The sequence below is a fragment of the Talpa occidentalis genome, unplaced genomic scaffold (genome assembly GCF_014898055.3).
Source record: "Talpa occidentalis isolate TD23 unplaced genomic scaffold, MPIMG_talOcc4v2.1 talOcc4.5, whole genome shotgun sequence".
Classification (NCBI taxonomy): domain Eukaryota; kingdom Metazoa; phylum Chordata; class Mammalia; order Eulipotyphla; family Talpidae; genus Talpa; species Talpa occidentalis.
The window spans coordinates 132,488,221-132,513,443 of NW_023604861.1; the positions used below are offsets into that span (position 1 = coordinate 132,488,221).

Genomic DNA, 25,223 nt, shown 5'->3' on the forward strand with positions numbered 1-25,223 from the left:
CTTTGAGTCCATCAAAAAGGAGTGTTCTGGGCCTCCCCGGTGGCGCAGCGGTTGAGTGCTGGCTTATGAAGCTGCCCACAGCCTCTGCAGTGCCGGTTCGATCCCGGGCTGCTCCCCAACCACCGGAGGAGGGTCCCACATGGCGCGCAGACCTCTCCTGCCACCTGCTGCTTCCCTCAGCAGTGTACTTCGGTCCTTCTGCCTGGCCTGCTCCCTGCTCTGGCTCTGGTGAATTCTCTCACCCTCCCGCGCTTCTGACTGTACCCAGTGCTTGCATAAATAAGTAAATAAATAAAAATAAATCTTTAAAAAAAAAAAAAAGGAGTGTTCTTACTGAGCCCAACTTTGTCAGGTGGGTTGTTCAAAGAAGTCAGAGAGATCTAAAAAGAATAGGGAATTCTGTGTGCCTTCAAGGAGCAGCCCACTAGAAGTTCTGCAGAGGACACAAGAATATTTGATTAGAAAAAGTAATCAACTAAAGACTGTCACTCTACATCTCAATTGCCCTTAATAATAGTCAACATGTATACCTTACCACTTTCTTGTCACTGTTTCTGACTACTGCACATGTCCACTTTTAAATTGTCTTATTTTTCTTAGCCACATATCTCAATTGAGCAAATTGTACAAGGGCTAAATGAACTGTCTAGAGCTACTCAGTTATTAAGTAGTGGAACTAGGACTTGAACTCAGGCTACTTGGCTACCTGACCTGTACATTCACTGCATTTTAATACTGATGTTATTTTTGTTTTTTTCTGTTTTGGATTCTTTTAATCCATTGATCACTTCTTACAAACTGTTTCCTCAGTAGAAATATAAACCCTTTAAAGTCAGGGACCTGTGCTGATTTCCTTTGGGCCATTGCCTAGGGCCAAGAATATAGTCATGAAATTGGAAATGCTTGATGAATTATCGAAACACAATCTAGTTAAATTTTTTTTGCACATTATTACAAAAGGCAAATGTGAGAGTGATCATACTAATTTCCCTTTTTACTTAAAAGTAAACAGCCCAAGGGCCTCCCCTGGTGGCACAGCGACTGAGCGCTGGGGTTCGATCCCCAGTCACAGGCAAGTGTCCCACATGGCGCACAGATCTCTCCTGACTCCCCCGCTGCTCCCCTAAGCAGTGTACTTCGGTTCTTCTGCCTGTTCTGTTCCCTGCTCTGGCTCTGGTGAATTCTCTCATCCTCCTGCGCTTCTGACTGTTCCCAGTGCTTGTATAAACAAACAAACAAACAAATAAATTTATTAATTAATTAATTAAAAATTGAAAAAAAAAAAAAAAAAGGAAACAGCCCAAGCTTTATATTAAGAGCTAACAGCTTGCTCTCTCGTCTGCCTCCTTTGCTACAAAGGCCATCCATACCCAACAACAGTAACACCAGTCTGACCTGAGCTGACCCAGTGAGCCATCCTTGAAAAGTGAGTTTCCTTTGTTGGCAGCATTTCACCTTCTAGTCAGTTTCATCCTCTACTCACTGGGATATTGCATTCCTGAGACCTAAGATTAGTTGCTTGTGGAAGAACGAGTGGGTGTTTGCAGCAAGCTCTGTAAAAATCATTCCCCATTCTCCTGGCTCTGCCTGGACCAAATGCCCGGATTCGTGACTGTGTTCAAAAAGCTGTGCTCAGATCCATAATCCCATCTTGGAAACATCTTTCTAGATGAAGAGAAAGTAAAAACGTTTTCTTTGCAGTAATTTTGAGAAAGTGACCTGAGAACATAAAGGGCACTCAATAACTGTTTGTTGAATGAATACGTGAACTGAAAAATATTTACAGGATTCTACATTAAGACTCCATTCTCAGTAGATCTATTTTCTCTTAAAGACAGTTTCCTCCTACGAATACACTGCTTACTTCCTCTTATAAAAGCCACTGATTCCATGATACATTTCTTCATCCAGCCTTTCCATACATTTGTGAATCACTTACTAAAGACCTTCTGTTGATTAGATCCATGTGAAATTGGAGTGCAGACTTGATACTGAAATGGTCCTTGACCATGAGATTCGTAGCTTCTATTCCTTGACTTAATGTTTCTCTGTGAAACTGATTTGCAACCATGCTGTAGGCAGGCCTCAAAAATTCTTCAAGTGACGTGGAGGCCTTGCTCATAAACTTTCTCTCTTGTGGCAGAAGTGAGCAAAGAAGTAGCTTCCTCATTTCATGAGCCTGATACCCTTACCCCAGTTAACTTGACTAAAGATGAGTAGCTGCCTGTAGATTGTAGGTCTGATCAGGTTATATCTGTGGGGAAACGTCCAAGGGTCCATTAGCAAAACAAAACGCACAGGGTTAGTATATAAATTACTCACTCCACGTGTTACAGAGCAACACCGATATGAAACGGGTTGCCTGACTGTGGGTGGGTCCTCACCCACATGCTTAAAGGAGACTTACTAATGCTAAACTGCAGGCACACACAAAAGGTTAATAAAAGGTTTCTTTACAAAGGAAGGGGAAATGAGGAAATGAATAACTCAGGGAGAAAAGAAGGAGATAAATTCATAAATGTGTCCTACCCGTTCCGCTGACCTGGAATCCCAATGACCCACTGAGAGGTGGTGAAAAGCCAAACACCATAGGGCAAAGAGGGTGACCCAGCTCACATAGCAGGTTATATACCCAAACAGAAAAACATGGCTGCTTAACTCCACCCTCAGCTCCTCGCAACCCTCCCTTTGGTGATCATGGTATTTATATGTACCAGTGTCTTGATGGAGTGGGGGTGGAGTCCACAAATCCTATATGGGGTTTGCTCAGGACATCCTTCCCCCTAACACACACACACACACACACACACACACACACACACACACACACACACTTTGACTCAGTTTTGGATTAGATGCTTTTGTTACCAGGTAAGGAAATTAGAAAGTTGAGACCTGTTTTATATCAAATAGCTACTTAGCAGCAAACCCCATTAAAGTTCAGTTATTTTGACCCTTAGAATTTGAAGGGAGAAGAAACATAAAAAGAAATACAAAAAATAAAATTACAGTTCACTTAACCTTTGTTTAGGTCTTTTGTTAGTCTTCTATGAAAATGGAAATCAAGCATACAATAATAATTTAGAACCCAGTATAAAAATAAGAGGATGTTTGATGAGAAATTGGAAAATATAGCACTGAAGCAACCCTTCCATCTGTTCCGGAGAAGCCCAACATAACAAGCCTATTAACATCTTCCTACAGTCTAACCTGGAATTTATCTAGACAGTAGGGTTGTCATTTATAGAGCAGTTCACTGGGATGCATGATTTCATTTCCAAGAATCCTACCAAAGGGAGGACCAGACTTTATAAACCATTTAGGTTTTCTGGAGTGTTCTTGAGAAATTTCTTAACATTTAACAATCTGATAATATCTGTAATTCCCATCAAGCATCAAATATAAAAGTATCAAATTCCAGTGAGTATCAAATAGAGTACGTCTATGTTTCATGGATCTTTATTTTTTACTAAAATGTCCAAAATCAGCTGAAATAATATAGTGAATGATATCAGTCATTAAGTCAATCAACAAATATTTACTGGGCACTGGACTCAATGCAGATACTGCTAAGTGCTGAGGATCAAACACTGAACCAGTCAGAGCCTCTGGGCGTAAATAGCGCTGTTGCCTCTCACACGCGCACACCCTAACGTTCTCCCCATCCATCTCCATCTTGTATTTCCTTCTTATGTTGTCTTTGAGACTTACAAAGACCAAGCACATGCCCGACCTCTGCTGACCCCATCGTGGCCTGTGGCACAAACACCAGCGATGGGACCCGCATGTCAATCTGCTGACCAGAGGACCAAGGACCCAGGGCTGCGTCTTGGCTACAGCAGCAGCAGGTTGGAGAGTGCCAGGAGTCCCCAGTAGTCTGTGTGCAGACGCAGACCCAGGGCGAAAGCCAGTGAGGCACAGGACGGTTGTGACTAGCCCTGCTTTCTGTCTAAGCCGGGGGTTTCCTCAAGCCCCCAAAATGGACCCATGCAATGAGAGTCTGGCAGGAGGCCACCTGGACAGCCTCAGACAGGTGAGATCTCAGGGCAGTGGGACACCCTTAGGCATGCCTGGCCCTCTACAGCCCGTGGGAGGCCCTGCTTCCTTCTGCAAGGAGAGGTACAGAAATGAACAATGATATATATACACACATATATATATTAAATAACTTCCAGTGAAGCAAATGTAAAAAAGAAAAACAAAAAGGAGAAAAGAGCAGCTCAATTTCTAAGAGCCCATTGACTGCCCGGCTTCCTGGGCCCAGCCCGCTGTGGAGACTTCCTTAATCAAATGTGTTTTGTACTTCCAGAGTCAAAATAATCTTAGCCTTAATTGCAGAAAAACAGGACACTTTGTTCCAGAAAAATCTTTCTTTGTGGGGCCTCACAACCTACTTTTTGTCACCAAGGACCTGACTCCTTATTTCCCTTTCTCTTCCGCCCCTCCTTACTCCCTCCCTTATGTGAGGGGCATTTTGTACTGGAAAATGTCTTCCTGGCATGCAGGGGACTATTGTTATGCATTGTAACAACGCATTGAAATAACAGAGCATCCACACTCACCCCCAAGTGAACTCAAATATAGTCTGGCTTGCTCCTTACCCTGGAGCCTTCTCCACTTGGAAATTTTGAAACATTTGCAATGGCTGTGGCTGTTGCAACTCATTCTTCAAAGCAGAATCTAGAAAGAATCAGCGTTACACCCCCAGCTATTTCAGCTCTAGGAAATTAGGAGAAATGAGTTGATTTTAGGGGTCTCTGCAGCTGGGGAAAGGTTGGGGTTTATTTGTGAAGTTGTTTCACACTCCAGCATATTAAGTAAAGAAAGATAAAAGCACAAGTGTAAATTACTAGAAGTGCACGTATTTCTGGTTTCATAAAGCATCACTGGTACAAGAGTGGGGATATAATTCTTTTTTTTTTTTTTTAAGAAATGGTTCTTATTTAAACATGATGGACAATGGATACTTCTGCAAGTTAATATCTAAACTTATATAAATATGGATATATGCTTGTTACTAGAACAAAACTAGCATTTGAGACATATAATTGTTAGAATAAGGAGATCTTGAGTCCATATGTTCAAAATCACTCATAACAAGATAGAAAAGTATGCATCGCTCCATTATACGGTAAAGTGCTATTTCTATTTATGTCATCTCTATTAAAGGCTTAATAAAGCATTTGCATATTGTTAAAAGAGAAATGACAAGGAAATTGAATACAATGTTAGGTGGTTTACCAAACCAGAGATGGAAATTGAATACATTTGGAAAAGATATTTGTATAATTAGTCACTTTCATGTGGTATCTATGGAAACAAACATATATTAATAGCCAGAATAGATCATTGTGTCTGTGCTGGTTTAGGACGGAGCCCATCTCTTTGTGACACCACGTTGTCTTCAAAGCCTGAAAATCCCAGGTCTCCTCCCAAAGGTCATCCTTGGACCTCAGGTTGAATGGCTCCATCTTGTATTTAATCAAATCTGTACACCCATTTCCAGACCGTGTGAGTTCACCGCCCTGTTTGCAAGCTTTCCAAAGGCTAAAATGCAAATGTCAACCTCCTGATTTTTAAAAACCTAAAGAAGAAAAGGTTACAACAGGAATCCTTGATCAATATGGGTCATTAAAGACTCAGTTGCAAGGGAGTCAAACTTAAAAGGGGCCTCCCTGATGGTCTCCATGTCTGCATCCACCATGCAGATGTTGGGAGCACAGCCTCAGCTTCCAGGGAATGGGGGGAAAGTGAGTCGCGAGATGGCAACTGTGGGTGAGAGGGGTTCACACCTGCAGCTCCTGGCCCCAGACCTCCAACTGGAGTATACAAACCCTGCAATTTCTCCAGCTCTGGCCAGGCTGCCATCTGAAATAGGCCCTGACCCCCTAACTGCTGGTAAGTCTAAACATGAGATAATTATTTTCTTGCAATAATTATCCAGCAAGGCAGGGATGGGAAATTCAGTTGGACGTTTAGCGGCAGGGAGATTATAGTATGTGTTGCTGCCAATGCAACATTGCTTAGACCTTGCTAAAGAGAATTGGGAGGGTCCTAAGGAATTTAAAAATATATGTATTGTTCAACAAAAATGAAAATAATATATCTCACTTATCATTTTTTTCCTAAAATATGTCATTTAGGACTTTTTATATGACCAGTCTAAGGCTAAAGAGACAGGTATTATATGCTATCTGGAGATTAATAATGACAAAGATTGTATGTATGTGTGTGTGTGTGTGTGTGTGTGTGTGTGTGTCACACACACAGAGAGAGAGAGAGAGAGAGAGGAAACATTAAATTCTTGCCTTAAGGGTTACTGTAGTTGACTATCTTTCATTACTTCAATCTTTTGAAAATATTTATTACATCCCTAAGTACTAGGCATCCTTCTAAACATATGGAATGGGGCAATGGTAGAAATAAACCACATTCTCTCCTCTTAGGAGATTTGCAATTTAATGGAAGTACCCAGATAATAAACACGTAAACAGATAGACACATGTCATTGGCATCTGTGACCTGGAGAGAGAGATTTTAAGAAATCGGCCTATGTGACTTGCAGGTCAGGTCAGCAGGCTGAAGACAAAGGCAAGAGTTGATTTAACAGCTCTAGTCTGAAGACAATCTAGAGACAGAATCTCCCAATGTTTTTCCTTTTTGCTCAATGTTTTTCTTTAAAGACCTTCAGCTGATGGGATGATGTCTACCCATATTAAAGAAATCAAAAGTCTCACTTATTTAAAGGTTAATATCATCTAAAAAATACTTTCCTAACAACAACTAGGACCATTGTTTTGTCTAGTTGATATATAAGATTAACTATCACTGGTATCCATAGGCCCTGAAAAAACTAATGAAGAGCAAGCACTTTTAACAATTCTCTAAGCTGGATCTATATTTTAAGCCATTAGACTCCTAGGCTGCTAACAAAGAAGTCAATAGTGTTAATAAAAATCAGTACTTAATGAAATTCCAATAATTCCTCCATTCCTTTGATAAATACTGATTGAGAGCATCCTGTTTATCAGATCTTGTCATTGAAGACAAACTAATGTTATTGACTTGACCCAAGAAACTCACAACAGTAAATCTCAAAAACTGAATAACTCTTGTAAACAAACTATTCCGAATCAATGGTGAGACTGTGCTTTTGATCACACCATGTATTAATCTCAGAATTGGAACCATGCCTCAGAAAGTCCTTTCTCCATTTCATTCTTTTTTATCTAAATTCAATTCTCTTTTGCCCATACTTCTGGATTTAACTTCATTTGTCAGTAATGGTGTAAACCTCCTGAGAATTTTTGGGTCTCATTGCACATCGAAATGAGTCACATTAGGTTTTTGAGAAGCGTAACATTGTGTGGAATGACCCAGAAAAGCAAGGAACCCTCTTATCTGCTCCCTATGTGGGCTCCAAAATAGCAGATTTTAAATACAACCGATAGATAGATTTTTACCTTTGCCTCACCACAGATGAGTAAGAAAGGTAGGGGACGTTGATAAAGCAACTCCAGAACTCCAGAACACTGTTGCAGGAGTGTGGTGGCACCCAAGGAAGAGGGTCCTTCCTGGCGAGGAGGTGATCATTTGTGTGAGTTGTAGTGACTGGTCTGAACTCTTCTTGTGAGGTAGTCAGCTCAGGTTTTTGAAAGCATCTCCCCTGATATCCTGGCTGAACGTTCATAAAAACAAGCAAACAAACAATGCTCACATCCATAAAAAGGCCTCCATCTAGAATTTAGCTTCTTCCGGGAAGTAAGAAACTCAATAAAAATAAACAAAAATGCCTAGTACTGTTCATCCAATTTGCTGTCTGATTTTTGATATCCTATTTTAAGGAGGTTTGTTTGTCTCTGAACAAAGCAGGAATAGTTGTTCCTACTTTAGAAAGCAGCACAGGTGTGCTCCAGCCCACTGAAGCTCTTTCATGCTGTTCCACAAGCAGACAATGAATTCTGACAGCCAGTTTGCACCCTTTAGAGGCAACTTCTTTTGCTAGTCAATCTCTGGGAAGTGCTTCCATGAAGAATAATTTCAAGAATAGTGAATGTTATAAATAGAAAGGCACAATTTCATTGTTAACTGCACGGGTAGCCATTTACACATTGCAGTTCCCCCTGTATCAATATAGGATGGCACAAAACTAATTGTAGCACACAGAATAATGGCTATGCATATCTATGACACTAAAGAATATCTTTTTTTTTTTGTGGGACCCTCGCCAGTGGCCAGGGATCGAACTGGTGCTGCAGAGGCTGCGGGCAGCCTCACAACCCAGCACTCAACTGCTGCGCCACCAGGGGAGGCCCTAAAGAGTATCTTAATCAAAGCCTATAAAGCTAAGCTAGAAACTCTATCCCACTGCACCCCGTGACACTTCTATTCCAATTTCAGCCCATTTGCTACCATCAAGTCAACTGAGGACATCAGAAGTGAAATTAGCCTGCCACCGTGGTCTTATTCTCTGAGAGTATTTCTAGTGAGCAATACTATTCAATCTTGGAGATCTGTCAGTACCTGGTGACATTCCGCATGACATCTTGTCACTTGGTGCTCCTCCCTCCTCCCTCTGCAATGTCAGTAAGTCAAGGTTCATTAAGAATGTGCCAAATGTGTTTCTTCCTGAAAAACAATTAAAAACTGAGCATGAAGAAATGTTGCAGTTCAAGTAGAAAAATATATCATTATTATGCATTTGATACAATTAGCCCTCTACTTCTCCAACTATGCTCCAAAGGCTGGGAACATCAGATAGCACTGTGATGTTTACAAAGAGATCATGACTTAGTAATGAAGATAGAAATTAGTTTGATTAGAAGAATGGAGCTTTTCTTGGGCTTTATTAAATACTGAATCTTATAAAACATTAACTGAAGTCATGAGTTGTAATGTATAAAATTTACCAATGGTGACCAGTGGGCTCTTGTCCCAGGAAAGGAGAGAAGAAAATTTTAAGATTCTCCAAAATCCCATCTTCAGTAACTCCATGAGAAGCAGGAATGTGCTCACTGCCATTAGCTAGAAGAATCATTTCATTAAAAATCAAAATGAGACTTTATCATTGAAGAGAAATCTCTGAGTCTTTTTGTCAAGAATCCCACCCCCTCCTCATCCCTGCCACCCCACAAACAACTCAACAGTCAATATACTTCAATGAGAACTTAGTTCTCAAACCTCAGAAAATAAACTAGGAAAAAGATGGATGTGGGTAGAGACCAGGACTATGCTAGAGATGTACACTTTGAAAATAGGGGAGACATTTTTGTTATTGTTGGTGACATTTTTGTTATTGATGGTTGATGTTTTGATTTTTTTGGAGCACACCTCAATCTGAGGAACTCTTTTCCTATAACAGTGAAATAGGTATGCTTATTTCCTGATAGTGTGTGTGTGTGTGCATGCCTGCTTATTTTCCCTTTGCATGTTTGAGTCTCTTAAGGGAAAGACATTTAAAAATATTCAGTGTGCAAAAACAATTATTATAGAAAATGGAGAACAAGGTCTCTTCTAAAAACCCTGGACTCTTTAATCTCCTTTTCCCTCACAATGACTTATAAGGAGTTGGTTTCTGGGAACTTTTAAATTTGTGACTTTGTGTCGGGAATTTGCCTATGAACTTCAGTTGGACCTTCTTTGACTCAGTCCTCCACTGCTCCAATACTGGTTTGATTTCTGCTTCATGATCCAATGTTCCCATGTCATCCCTGCCCCCTTTCTCCCTCCCTCCTCCTCCCTCCTTCCTTCCCTCCTCTACGTCCCTCCTTCCATCTTTCTCTCCTTCCCTCATACCCACCTTCTCTCCCTCCCTTCCTTCCTTTATTCTTTCTCTTCATTACTTAATATGGCTACAGTATAGAAAAGTATCAGAGAGAACATTTCAGGACATAGAAGAGAAAGAGACAAATAAGACTATTGAAGAGAAGGAAAATTGACAAAGGAAAAAAATACTATAGTCTCTTCCCATTTCATAAGCAGGGGAAGAGCTATGCAAACTGTATTTTTGCAGAAACAGGAAAACTTGAATACAGCTGATGACTACTGTCAGTTGAGGAGACTCCAAGAGAGGAGCAGAGGTAGTATGCAGGTCCTGGGTTGTAGTGAGAACAGAGAGGAGGTGGGTGTTAAATAAGCTAGCATTGTAGGGGGAAGAAAGAAAAAGTTTTGCCAACCTTTGTGAACCAATCTTTGAGGTAGAGTTAAACTTTGCCTTTAGTTAAAAAAATTTGATAAAGCAATGTTTGTATTTCTAATGTTCTGTAGAGTTCTGATAAAAAGAATATTTGGGGATGCCACCTTGGCCACAGGAAATTAAAACATAATCTTAATAGATTTAATGGAAATTGTACCAGGAGATCTTGTTCTTATGATCTTATACTACACAACCACTTTTTGGTGCTTAGGCCTCAGTATAAGATCAAGAAAGATTCATTTAGAGAAAGAAGCATTCTTAAAGGGGATGTTTTGATGCAGTTAGGACATAGAAATAAAAGTATTTGATTCAGGTATAACACAGTTCACTCTTGATTTTCAGAGAATAATTTGAATGTTCTTGCAGTGAATAAGTACCCCACATCTAGTGTGTGAAAGCATATGGTAATGTCTGTCACAAAGCTTCCAGTCTCTCACAGGATGAGAGAATTAATAACAATTAAAATAACTTTTTGGTGTTTGAATGGTTTGCGCTATTCTTTCTCATTAGCATCATTCCATTAAATGTTCAGCACAGTTCTACGTGGTAGGCAGTGCTCCTTTCACAGGTACAGAATTGAGACCCAATTGGTTACCTAGGCAGTTCCAAAGCATGTCATGGGTTGGGGGCAGACCCAGAGGTGCAACTGCCAGCTCAGTTCTCAGCTCTTTACACAGAGGTGCCTTGCCAGGGTTCTGTTGTTCAGTACCACCCAGAGCATAAATTTAAAATTCTTAAACCAAAGCCATGTGTGTTTGCCTTTAGACATAATGTTAAGGAGACTGGGGGGCTGTGCCCTGTTACAGAGCCAGGCTTTAGGAATGACTGCAGTGGGAGCAGGTCTGAAGACACAGGAAAGACTGAGGTCCTCACCTCACTGGGGCTGAGAAAGGAAAATTCAGTTGTCTCATGAGCTGAGATAGTCACTGATTCATCTGCACACATTTCACTAAAAGACAGAAAAAGAAGAATCTCAATACTTAAGATTCCCTGAAAAGTTGGTGGATGAATGGCATCATTAAAACATGTTCTTGATCTACCCTTTTCTTAGCTTCATACCATTTCCTCTCAGCCTTGTTGACTTGTTGACAATTTCCATGATCTTATATAGAGGAGAGTGTTCCTGCACTATAAGTGGATGCTGCCTTCATAGAGCCCCCACTTCTTTTCAATGTATGTGCAACATCTGTTCATGGTGTCATGGCCTCATATGTTATCATAAGTAGTTGTACTGGTAGGTTGAAGTAACTGGGCATGGGTCAGTACCTTGTACAAGAGCACTAAAGCATTCCAGTACTGGAGTCCTCTTATGTATTGCTCTTCATTACCAACCAGCACGACAATTCATAGTCCTAGGAGTGCTGAACTACTAAAATTATAATAAGTGACTAATTTTTTAATAAATATTTACTGAGTACCTCCTAGGTTCCAAGCACTAGCCAGAGAATAGCATATTTGTCCATTTCATCTTCACAGCAGCACCATGACACAGCACAGTTAGTAAGTCTCCATGTTATAGACGAGAAGCTGAAGTCCAGAGAAGCTAACTTGCCCAAGGTTAGAAGTGTATATTGGGGAATACAGAGGTCCAAAGCCAGGACATCTGACTCCTAAGCTATATAAGCTTCTGGTTAAGAAGACAACATGTAAACCCATCTCCAGCTGTTATGAGAGTCTCCAGCTTTCTTGAATAGGAGTTTTTCCTCAACTACGGTGGCCAGTTTTCCCAAAGGAAATACTGATTCCCTGTTAAATTTGAATTTCAGGTAAACAATGAATAATTTTTAGGATAAGTAAGTCCTTTGCAAATGTGGGGTCTGCTTATCCTAAAAAATAATACTGTTTATATGAATTTAAGATTTAATCAAGTGTTCTGCATCTTAACTGGCAACCTGCTCCCCTAACCACCACTGCCATTCTGCTTTATGAGTAAATTCTCCTTATTTACTATTATTGTTGGGCAGGTCTGAGTGTTCTTGCTGCAATTTGGCCATTTCTGTTGAAGCGACCAATTAAGATATAGACAGTCAACTCAAGTCAACCCTCTGGTGTTTCTGCAGGGGTCTTCACAGCGAAAGCTTAGGCCCTCTCAGCATTCTCCATCACCACCCCCCCAAGTAGGCTCCCTCAGAGATGGTATGTTCTGTCTTTACCTTCAGACAAGGAAATACTTGGCTTTGATAAAGTTATTTCAGTCCCTCATCTCATACGAGTTTCGCTCAAATGGGATTTATCACAAGCCAGAGTTTCAATATACTAATTGTCTTTTCCTGCTGAGCATCTGATGGTGTTTAGCTTACCCCAAATCAATAAGTTGGAAAGTACTCTTCAGTGGACCAGGTATATCACTGGAGAGAGGAGCACAGGTGACTAGAAGCCTATTGTTCAGCAGTCCATATGCAAGCTTAATGCTCCTTCATGGGTCCTTAGGAGAGCCTGTTTCCTTGCACACACATAGATCTGCCTTATGGCTTTCTTCCTCCAGTGCAACTCAGCAGGCTCTCGGCCATTATTCTGCCATCAGAAAGTGGGTTCATCATCTTCTCCTCCCTAAAAGCTGACCCAAATTATGAAAATAAACAGTAGGACCTTGGAGTTTGAGGAACCATGGAGTGTAACTTGGCACAGACCTTGAAAGAAAGTTCTCCTGAACATGAGAAGCAATGGCCCAGGTAGTGGAAGCAAAGTGCGTTTGTGTTTGCTGTGAGACTCCTATGCTGGGAATGCACCTTCCTGTTAGAGGGGCTCCATCCAAGCTTACCATCACACCTCCACTTACAAGCCATAGTAGCTGACGGTTGTGCTTCATCGAATGCTTCTTACCTGGGGTGGGGGGGCATCATTTTGAAAACACTTGTGTTGTTGACATTTCTAAAGTTCTGTGTTTATACAATGAAGCAAATTTCTTCACGTGGGCCTAAATTGCATTTTAATTATTTTCTTGTGAACTTTACAATTTTATAAACTGTGTTATCTTATATTTCCCACAACACAACACCTTTCTTACCTTCTCTGTTTTTTGGATGTTTTTTCCATCCCTCCCCCCTTTTCTGATAATCAAGATGTGTTTTGTTGTTCAAAGGCCAGTGGAAATATTACCTTCTCTTTAGAGATATTTCCTTCTGAGTACATTTTCTTCCTTTTTTCTTCAGAATTGCTAGAGCTGTCTGCTACTGCAAATGTGATTTTTTTTTTTTAAATTCTCTCATAGTACATAGCCTGATTTATGGAACATGGCATTTTCTAAATGAATGTTTCATGAATCACACTGAATTGACTCATTATTGATGGGAGCGCATGTAATGGAATGGAAGGAGCACAAGATTTGAAATTGCACTATGAGGGACAAGTCTCCCCAAGATGGTCAGAACAGGTCTCCCCAAGATGTCCACGTTAGCATACTGGTTAATTTGAGCAAAACTCAATTAAGGCCCTTTAGGCTAACAAGAAATTTTACCAGTCCCTTAACTAACTAAAAGAATACAAATTGGGACTCTAACCCAGAATTACCTTTCTGTACTAAGAACCTATCCATGGGCCTCCCCCATGGTGTAGTGGTTTGAGCGTAGCACTATGAAGCTGTCTGCAGCCTCTTCATCACGAGTTTGATCCTGGCCCTCCAAGGAGACACCCACATGGCGCAGCAGACCTCTCCTGTCTCTCCCGCTGCTCCCCTCAGCAGTGTACTTCGTCAGTCTGCCTGTTCTGTTCCCCGCTCTGTCTCTGGTAAATTCTCTCACCCTCCTGCGCTCTGCCCTGTACCCCAGTTCTTGTATAAATAAAATAAATCTAGGACAAAAAAAGCTTATCCAGTGGCAGGGCACACGGCTGATGATAGGGCCTCTGCTTTTCATCATGTGAATCATCTTTTTCATTCATCGTGTGAATCGTCTTATGAATCCCATCCTGTCTTCTTGAAACTCCAGGCCCTGTCCCGTTCCTTAGCTCAGGATAGATACCCCATTTTACCTCATTATGTTTGGAATCTATGTGTCTATGTAGATACCCTGTACATATGAAATTAAATGTGATGTTTTCTTCCACTGAATCTTTCTGATGTTAATTTGATATTCAACCAGCCAGAAGAACCCAGAAGGCCAGAGACTAATTTCCCCTCCTTCCTCACAGATGTCTGTGTTTCAGTACTATCACTATCACTCTAGTTATGTGACCTGATTCGAGTTACATAAACTTGTTAAGTACCAGACATTTCATATGTAAAATCTGTATAAAAATGCTTAACTCACAGATGTTTATAGATCTGCCTCAGAAGTGTGTTATTAACTGCAAAAATTCTGTGCTAATCATTGCTCTTAACAGCTCTTAGATGATTTTTGGTTATGTTTGATCAAGAATGGTTAGTTTTTTACAAGGAAATATGAAACTTTATGCTTTTATTTTGACTAAACGAGCTGTCTAGCTTTGCTTCTTCAGACACAGATCCCCCACTCACCACATCACAGCTGGATGGAACTTGCTTTCTGATTCAGTGCCTTTTATAGCCAGTTTTCTCACAAGCCAACAAAACAGAACACACTCTTCCCACTGTTAATCAATGCCACATGTAGTACAATGAGCAATTAGGCCCAGAAAAAGGAAGAGGACATTAATAATAGAACACTTGATTACTGAGAGATTAGAACCTGAAATTGTGTTTGTATTCTCTGTTGGAAGGTATAATTTAATTAGCCAACTTGGAAAAGGTTTTAGATGTGACAGAAATTTCTACTTCTGCAATTTTAATAGCCTTCTTTTTCTCTATAAGAATTTGCTTCTGGATGAAGTTCCTAATGCAGATGCTGATGCTGGCACCTCTGGTGATCCAGTGAGTAGGCCCCATGTTATTGGAAGACCTCGCACTGTCCCTGGCTCCTGTTGAGCCTCCTCTCTGTAGTCACAGGAAGCCAGGAAGGGAACCAAAGCTAGAAATCTAGAACTTGAAGACTCATATTCTTTCCAACAGGATAGGATGGACTCCACAATTTCTAGCATTGTTGATGGTTCAGTTATTAATTATCTATTAATATCTATTTCTTTATCCTATGCATGGGCATTCTCCCATGCATTGTAGGAAATCCTAGATAATGTAAATCTTAGATAAAATAGTGATAAAACACATATACTCTGTATCCATCCTATTTAAAATGGTATTTCTCTGTGTAATTTTGGGCAGGATACTCAACTTTGCTATACCTTAACTTCCTCATCTATAAAATTAATTTTGTAGAATCAGTACCTTTCTTGTAGGGTCTTAGGACTATTAAGTAAGTTAAGATATTTGTAAATGACCCAGAATAGTATTAAGCACATGATAAGAACTTTCAGGCACTGTTTTAGGTACTGTTTATCACTATTAGGTTACTATAATTGCCTTCTTAAAGAAGAAGTAATTGGAATAAAAGATAGACTATGACAAATATTAATGTAGATTCAGTACATGAAGGACTATGAGAATTATAGTAGTTTAATGAAAGGAAATCAGAGAAGAATTTACATGGAAGGAGGTTTTGAATAAATGGTGAATGGATCTATGTTCTGATTCTTTTAATTTAAAAGTATGAGGACTCCTAGTCTCTGATATCATGCTGTCTTACAGCATTTATCCCTCAGTAGTCAGGGTGCTCAAACCATGTGACATTATTTGGAAATATTTACTGTAGAAATCAGTGACCTGCTGAATTCACCAGATCATTCTTTTGTTAACAAATGAAAGTTACAGTGTTTTAATTATTTCTATTCTACATGTGCTACTAAAATTTAAACACAATGAGACATTTTTTCTTATTTTCTAAGAGATGATATATTTTCATATATTCTTTTTATAAAGGCATATTCATTGTCTCCACAGGATTTTAAGCAGTCTCCCATGTTAGTACTGGTATAGTATTACAATATTTGCACCCAAACATACTATGTCTTTCAATTTTCATCACTAATATGGAAACTCAAAACTCAACTTTCAACTGTCTTACTCTAACTAAAAGTGTGGTCATTCTTTTCAATTCATAGCAAATCTATTGCTAAACCCTGGGCCACAGAAATATCTTTTTCTGTGTCTTCCCTGCCACTCTCCAGTGTATCCTCCTTTATGTCTCACCTGAGTATAAGCATTTTCTAAGTGGCTGTCCAGTCCTTTTTCTTACTTATGTTAGTCTTATGATAATGGTTATCTAATTGTAATTCTCAAATCTTTTGGAAATTCCTTATGCAGATACCTTCCTATGAAGGTAGCTCCCAAACTCGTTAGTTTGCATATTGTGTCACCATTACTTTAGCTTTATTTCACCAACTACTTGTACATTTTTGCCTTTTCCAAATTCCCGATGATATTTCAAACCATGTCCATGTAGAATTTATCTAACCAATCTGCCAGATAAGGTCCTATTTATTTTTTAATACATCCTTCAAATGTTATTTCATCAGTGGAAAATTTTTGAGAATCTTGATAGTTGTGCTCACATACCATTTTAATATGCACTGTCGTGTTTTACTTAGCATGCTGTATTGTTTTAATTTGCATGTTTTCATGAGCAAGGACAAGCATATTTATTATATTCATTCACCATTTATATTGTTAGAGTCATAAGTTATCTAAGTAAGTTATCTTCGTCCACTTTTCTATTGGCCTCTTACTGATTTGAAATAGCTCATCATATGTTAAGAAAATCAATTTGCAAAGAGTTTTTCCAGGGATTTTTTTCCCCAGTCATCTGACAGATTTTACTTATGGTGATTTTTTGTCTACATTAGAAAAATATGGATTTAAACATATCAAACATATGAATTGTTTGCAAGCTTGCCTCAATTTACCAGTACCATATTTACTAATCTTTTTATCTTTACACTCAACATTCTATCTGCTTATCAGATAACCAAAATTTGTCAAATGAATTTTGAACAAATTTGCTTAAAATATTACATAATTTCATTTAGAGAAAATAGATATGATCATTTTTAGTTAAATAATAGCTATACCTTATTTGGCAACTATAACTGAACTAATGTTTCTGTTACATTTTAAAAGATCATTCCTCAATAATGCAGTTTTTATTTGACTTCACTCTTTTTCACATTTTCATTATAAAAGAAAACCCAGTAACAAAAAAATCACACAAACAAATGTATATTTTAGTAAGCTATTATAAATCAAATATATTGTTCTTATCATCCAAAATAAGAAGTAGTACTTCCATAGAAGTCCCTCTATTGTTTCAACCCAATCTCTCCTCTCTCCTTTCAAAATTAATCACCATTGTAAATTTAACAATAGCTACTTTAGCTTATTTGTTTATAGTTATGTCATGTAAGTATACATTCTAAATACTACAATTTGATATTGCCCATATTATCTGTATGCCAAAAGGATATATCTCTATAAAATCTGGTAAATTTAGCAGATGAGGTCTTGGTGATTGTTCTTCTTAGTTGATATTTTTAGGTTCATGGTATACTCCAATTCTCATGTTAAATATTGGGACAAAAGTGAATGTTAGCTATTCCTTTCCAATCTGAATTCATTTTTTAATTGTCTTATTACATTGGATAAGGTCTCAAGTATATTGTTAAGTAGAAGTGAGAGCAGAATTCTTGTTTTATTTACATTCTTTAATTGAACTCATTTGGTTCATCATTATAAAGGGTGATTTTTAGGTGTAAGTTTTTGTAGGTAGCCTTTAAAAATTGAGAATGATTTTTTCTATTCCTATTCAGCTGAGAGTTTGTATCAAGAGAGGATTTCCCTCCTTTTTACCTTACCAGTCTGCCTATTCTGCTCCCCATTCTGTCTCTGGTGAATCCTCTTACTCTCCCCCATACCTCTGGCCTATACCCCAACTCTTGTATGAATAAATAAATCAAAAAATTTTGAAAAATAAAAAAAAATGCAATGTCAAAACAACTGTTATTTCAGGAAAGTTTTTCTTCAATTATAGTATGTTTAGTATTTATTCCACTGACTTGTTTTTCATTTTTAGGGACTCTGAATATTCACTTGTTAGATTGTATTTGCCTAATTTCTATTATTGTCACTTTTCTCAAATCTGTTTCTCTATTCTTTTTTGACTTTTTAAATTCCCATAAGATCACAGTTTGACATTTTATTTTTTTTTTCAAGTTAATGTTTTACCCTTTTGTATTCCCCATTTAGTTCACTCATCAGAGGCATCTGTCTTCTAGTCCCCCACATTCCTGCAACAACCATTTTTCTGACATCCACTGTTTTTCTGTAACTAAATCTACATGAACAATTTTTTTGTTTTAGCTTTTAGTCTGGTTGGATTTTCCATTATTTGCCACTTCATTCTTTTTGAAACTTTCTTCCCTCTGGATCTGTATTCTTGCTCTCTGTTGGTGTGCCTGCATTTGTAGCCCATTTTCCCACTCTCCTTGTTAGCCATTACTCCCTCCAGCCATCGCTCAATTTTGGGAGTTCCAGCCTTAGCTCACAATTCTGACCACATGAAAATCTGTGAATATGTGTTCATATATTCCCATGTATGTGCCATTTCTGTACAGATCACCAACAGCATTTCCTGCAAGGGTATTTCTCCAATATCTAGAAATGACCCCCCCATATCATCCTTACCCCTCATTTTCTGCTGCACTTTGTAATCAGACCTTCTAACTAATCTTTTCATTTCAGTGATCTAAAATGCAAATACGAAACTATCAGTTTTCTGTTCCACATAAAAGCCTCAATTGCTCCCCAACTTGTTAATATCAGACTATGTTCCGTGCCCTGGGAACAGCCTGCCCCTCCAGCTTGCGGCCTCACCACTGTCAGCCCTCCATGTCACATTGTGAAGTGCCCAGCCGCTTCATTTCCTGCACACAGCATGTGTCTTCACACTTTGTGCGTTTCTCAAGCTGTTCCTGCTGCCGGGAGTGCTGCAGTCACTCCTTTTTTACCTACCTTTGCACTTCCAAACTCAGCACAGACACGATCTCTTCCCAGAGCCATTTTCTGGAACCCCACCCAGGTCAGGGCTCTTCCCTGCGGCCACACCGTGTCTTTGTGGAGTCACTGTCAGTCGTGCCAGGAGCTGCTTTGTAAATCAAGTCTATTACAGAATCTGATTCACAGTGTTTTTCCTGATGTTTATGAGACTTCACTATCAGAAGCGATGCTCTTTAAAAAAAAAAAAGATTTATTTATACATACCAGAACTGGGGTATAGGCGAGACAGAAGAGGTCTGCTGTACCATGTGGGTCACTCCCTATCTGGCTGGGAATCAAACTCATGCTGCAGAGGCTACAGATAGCTTCACACTTCTGTGCTTAACACCTTGCACCACCAGGGAGGCCCCAGAAAATATGCTCTTTGTGTAACATTCCAGACAGTGGAAAAGTAGGTACAGAAGTACAAGAAGAGGAGTTGGAGGAGCATGAAAAGTTTGGAACCAGGACATCCTGGTTCTTACCTGGTAAGACCCAGGCATATCATCCTGGGTGTGACTGAAGACAAAAAAATATCCCCCTGACATTATTTCCAGCAGAGTCTGCTCCAGCTTCATGGTTAACATCTTGATGATCCTTTGCTCTGATTTGTGCTTGCCTTAAGTTGCATTTACTTGTATTTGTTACATCCAATGTTGTCCTATATTTTTTAATTTTCCAGATTGCAATATTACTTTGTGCTGGAATTATTGACCTCATATTTGACCAAAGTAATAATATATGCAGTTTTCTTAAAATTATTTACTGTTTGGCAAAGTATGATGGTTCTGACATTCTACAGTCCTTACAAATATTAAAAAGATTATTTTCCAAACAGTAAATTTATCCTGCTTTTCCCAAAAGGTACTGAGAACCAAAAACCATGATTCTGTTTTTCTTTTTTGAGACGTTAACCATAATCCCACATTGGTTTGGATTAGAATTTAGGAGTCAGAGTCAAAAGTCAGAGAAAAAAAAATACCAGTAAAATAAATAAATAAATGGATAATATTTTATTTCTGCTATGTGAGTTAAATATGGAATTCCAACTTTGAATAGAGTATGGTGAAATTATCATTAAAAGCATTATTGAAAAGTTTTTGAAAATGCATCTGAGGAAATGATAATTCTACACAATTCTGATATCTTCTGGGCTCTGTTCTGTAGTAACCCAGCTGTTACCAAAACCATGTATCTTTGCTTTCCTAACTTAACATCTAAAAGAAACATACCTTCATGAGTATGACCCAACATTACACCCTCCAGTTTTATTGACACTTTGATATCATAAAAGATCATATAAAAGATATCCACTCCCTACTACCAAATGGCCGTAGCATTCCCTATCTTTTATATTAATTATGTGTAGAGCTCACTATAAATTATTGTAGAATTTAAGCTAGGGGAATATATATATATATATATATACACACACACACTTTTCTGATAAACTGATAGGTAATATTTATAAATTCAGTGTCATTCCAGCAATATTTACATGCTCTTGTTTTAGAGTTGCTGGTTTCAAACACTAGAAACCAAATGTGACTCATGTAAGCAAAGAGCATATTCTAGAAGGTCAGAGTGGGGATGCCAAGGTTCTGTCAGGGCTGGAAGCCAGTGGCTGTTTGGAGGGCAGGAGACAAAACAGAACACCAGTAGTGATGTTGAGCAGTCAACAGTCTGACTAGGATGCTGCCCGTGGGATCGATACCTTCTGCTATTTGTTTTGGATTTCTGGCATAAGCTCAAAACCCACACTTCCAAGCGAGAGTTTCACTGGTTGAGTTCAGGCCCCAGGCCTGCCTCGGTGAAGGGCCAGAAGAAGCGTGTGACCCCTCAGCCTGGCGCTGGATTTACCTCCCGCTGAGACCACACAGGAGCTAAGGGAGAGGTGATTTCCTGAAAGTATATTGGGTGGGTGCTGAGAAGGAGGTGGGTACTGAGCAGCCAAAACCTCTGTCCTCTGTCCTCAGCTCTCTTCCAGCTGTGGGCAGTAGAGAAAAGGGAAAGTTGTTGGGTCCAGAGAGCTGACAGTCCTGAAAGATTACCAAAAACAAAAACAAAAAAATGAAGTGAGCATTCTTATAAGGAGGGCAGGGTGTCAGAGGGGCCCACCCAAGTTGGGAGAAGGCCCAGCTCATCTTTCCACCACCTTGTGGAGGTTGGGCACGACTCAGCTGTGAGCTTGTGCTTCCAGAGAGGCTTCTGCTCTCCTTCCCCTTCCGTTTTCTATTTTCACCTCCCTGTGTGCACACAATGTATGTGCACAAGCATTAGCTCTTCCTCTCTACAGAGGAAGAGCTGCCATTTATGGTGTACCCACTACTGCCAGGCCTGCAGACACAGCGTCACTCAAAGGCACTTGCTACTCTTCAGAACTACAAGGGAGAAAGGGTCAAGAGATCGTGGATGCTCAGAGCTAACGAATGTCCAAGTCTGGATTCTAACACATTCTGTGAATCCCTAAACCACATCCTTAAATGGGAGACCACATCATCAAACGATAGATCCCTACATTCGTCAGAAATATTCTCTGACATATTGCAAAAATGGGAATATCCTACAAGAGCCAAATGCAGGATCCAGGTAAAGAAGGAGCTTATTCGGGGTTGTGTTAAACCCTGGGTGGCTTCTGAGACATTAATTACTTTGGTGGGTTTAAAAGCATCGACTAGAATTAAGAGGACTGGAGAGTTTGGAATCACTGGTTTTCATTTTGGGGACCATAGAGGAGTCACTTCAAATTACTTGACAGTTAGGCTGTCATCACCATATAAAATAATTTCTCTCACAGACACTGTTACAATATTCAAATTGGAAGATGTGTGTGAAATCATTTTGTTAACTTGGGGTGTTCTAGACATGCATTTCTGTTTACTATTTTAATGAAGCTACCGGGAGTTGTAACGTGTATTATAAATCTTCCTAGCGTGTCTTCCTGTTTTTCACAGTTTAGAACTGTGATTGTTTATTTCGGTGACTTAACAAAAAAGATAAAATAATTCTCCCTGAAATATAGGAATCATTTCACAGCTCCACTTCAGTGCAACTGGGGTTTTCTCTCCAGGCTGTGAAGTTTTGCACCATTTCGCCTGTAATTCACTCTGACTTGGACAGCAGGCCTATTTTTCAGTGGGAGTTAACAAGCGCCTTTCCCAGAGAAGCGTTTACTGGAAGGGGAACCACGTCTCTCACATTTTCTCTCTCTGGTAATCTTTCCAGTCAGCCTTGTCTCAACATTGGTGGAAGGTTTCTGGGTGTTTGGGGGACTATTTCCATTCTCACTTTTGGAAAGATGATTTAAATTCTCTATTTTCAAAACGGCAGTCACTGTGGGATTTCTCTGTAGGGACAGAACCCAAGTGAGAACGATTTCTGTGATGCATCAGGCTTGCACAATAGATTCGTGGAGCCAGGAAGCTAGAATGGTTTCCAGAGATGAGCAGGAGGGAAAAAGGGTCTTTCACCAAGAAATCTTCTCTTCTGAGAATTGGTCATCAGTGTCTCCCTCCCCACACCCCACCCCCCTGCATCTGTTTCTCTTTTCCTCCCTCTTAACCTCTTACTGGCTTACCAGTAATCCCTTCCTGGTTATATGTTCATTCTGAGATATCCAATGTCCAGAAGCCGTCTGAATGCCACCTATTGGCCAATCTGCAGTATACTTTTCACTTTGTGTCTTGTTTTAGTTCTTTTATTCATTTCATCTCAATTTTCACTTCATTAGGTCTTTTGAAGAAGAAAAGATCTAGAGTCTTTTCATAGAGTTTTTCTAAAGTGCAGAGAGTTTCCCTCCCTCATCTCACTCCATGGTCCTGGCAGCCCCGATCTGAGAGGCTGGCATATATGGTTACCTTGTCGTTGGTAGGGAAGCTGTGTCTGGACGTGAGGATGTGATATGGTCAAGGTCTCCCAACCCTTTAGTTAGAGAGTCAAGTCTAGAAACTTGTGTTGAGCTTCTGAAGCAGATGTCAGTATCTCATCCATAAGGACCAGCCTTGCATTCCTGGCTATAGGGTGTGCGTTGTTCCCTGAATTGTGTTGGCCTCTTAGTGGGACAAATGGAAAATGCCAGCTATTGACCCCTAGAGATACCTGCAGCCAGTGCCAAATCGGAGTAGCTGAGTGAAAACATTTTGTTCCTCAGGCTCTGTCCAACCTCCCAGGGGCTTCAAGACATTAACCTCACTGCCCACAAAGGTTACTCTGGCCATTAACACACCTCCCCTGTCTCACCTGCCCACTCCCTTACCTATTCTACTTAGGATAACCTTCTAATCAGCCATCTTCACACTGCCTCTGGGTGGCTTCCAACTCCTTCCCTATGGCTATTCCTATTATTTCATGTTTGTCAAAACTGGGCCATGGTGCCAAAGTTTTTGTGTCATGGTGAAGATCTCTTTCACCAAACATGTTGACAGTTTTCTGTCTCCTTTTCTGCAGTGCCTGTGTGAGTTCCCTGGCAGGTTACCTGCCATTAGTTTGGTTGAGCAGAACACACAGGCCAGCAGGTGCCAGGACAAGCACTGTGCCAGTTCCAGGAATCTGAATGTATACCACTGGTGAGAGCCTGGGGTTTTCACCCCCAGTGTAACTTCATCTCTATACACTCTCCCTTCTACCCAGGTTTGTCTACCGAGCCACAAACTGGGAAACCAAGTGGCCAAGGTGAAGCTTTTCTGCCAAGGACAGATACCCCAGAAGAGGCTGAGTGACATGTGGTCATTCAAGGTTTCAAGCTACTCGGGTTTTCCAACCTCCACCAGGGCCTCCAGTCTCATTGTATCTCCTGGAGACATTTGACCTCAGTCCTACCTCCAGTGGAACCTTCAGAAAGGCAAGTACTTCAAGCCTCCTTGAGGCTCAATTTAAGAACAACATCACTGAGAATCACTCTGATAGGGGATAGGAAGGGATGATGGCTCTTATCGTCGTGGAAAAGTGCAGCAAATATGTCATGGGTTGCATCCCCATTCCAAGGTGTAGTAGCTATTTGACCTTGACTGGGATAGTTCATTTCTGCCTGACTCAAATTCCTTCTGTCTGAATAGAGGGAAGCACTAATTGGATACGGATTTTGTGAGCATAAAACTGCCAACTGAGAACTGGCTGGTTGAGAGGCAGCTGGGTGGGGATGAGGTGTTACAGTTACTGTCCCCATCTCTGCCCAAAGACAGAGTTAACTTTTCACAAGATGATTTTTATGACTTTTCTCTACTTCACACTTTGTTGCAAGTGTTGACAGTGAATTTTCAGACTCTGTATGAGATGGTCACAGTTGACAGCTGGCTATTTCCTCAGCTCCCAGAAGATGCTTCTCATGTGCATGTGTCTGAATAAGGAGTCTCTCTTGATTCTTTGGGCGCATGTCAACAGATTAGGCCGGGCTGCCCATGTCTGGGTGTGACATCTCAACACCACATGGACAGATCAGTCATATGTGAAAGGGGCAAATTGTACCAAGAGTCTAATGACTTCTTAATTAAAGGTCCTATTAGCTCAGCAATTCCTTAGAGTGTCTCTTACATGACTTGCTCAGATCGTTTCTTTCATCTTGAAGGGGGCTCTCTAAATATTAGCTATTGAATGAGTGAATTTTAGAAATAATAATATTTCAAAAAAGGAAAGTATTTTCTTGCCTTCCCTCCTTCCTTCCTACCTCCCATTCTTTCTTCTTTTTTCCCTCTTCTTCCTTTCCCTGTCTTCTTTTGTTTCCCCCTCAAGATAGTCTATCATCAGTGTTTGAGAGAGATAGGGGTCTCCAGCAGTAGCAAGCATTTAGTCAATATGGTAGAAATCTTACTACTATTAAAAATGGGGGCCTTATGATTTTGGAACTTCAGGTGATATGGAAAGCTGCTATCATTTGTGCAAGAAAAATGAACAATAATTAGATGAAATTGTAGTGATAACTGAGATGAGAGTTCAAAGGAAAAATATGAAGCTGATGTTAAAACATTAACTGCACAACCAGACTGACCACATTTTTTTAAAAAAGTATGTATCTTGACGTTATCTCTAAGATAAGTTTCAGAATTAGCTTAGTAATAAACTGGACATAAAAGGAAAAATCTCATGGCTAGTGCTGTA

The 25,223-nt window shown here is 39.9% G+C and overlaps 1 long non-coding RNA gene across 1 annotated transcript in view; it reads left to right on the forward strand.

Annotated features, from left to right (window-relative positions):
- The window catches only part of LOC129146956 (uncharacterized), a 36,635-nt gene extending 12,671 nt beyond the window's left edge, over positions 1-23,964 (forward strand). The window contains exon 3 of the long non-coding RNA XR_008554372.1: positions 23,760-23,964. This is a non-coding gene — a long non-coding RNA (uncharacterized LOC129146956). The remainder of the gene's footprint in view (positions 1-23,759) is intronic.
- The last annotated feature ends 1,259 nt before the right edge of the window (positions 23,965-25,223 follow it).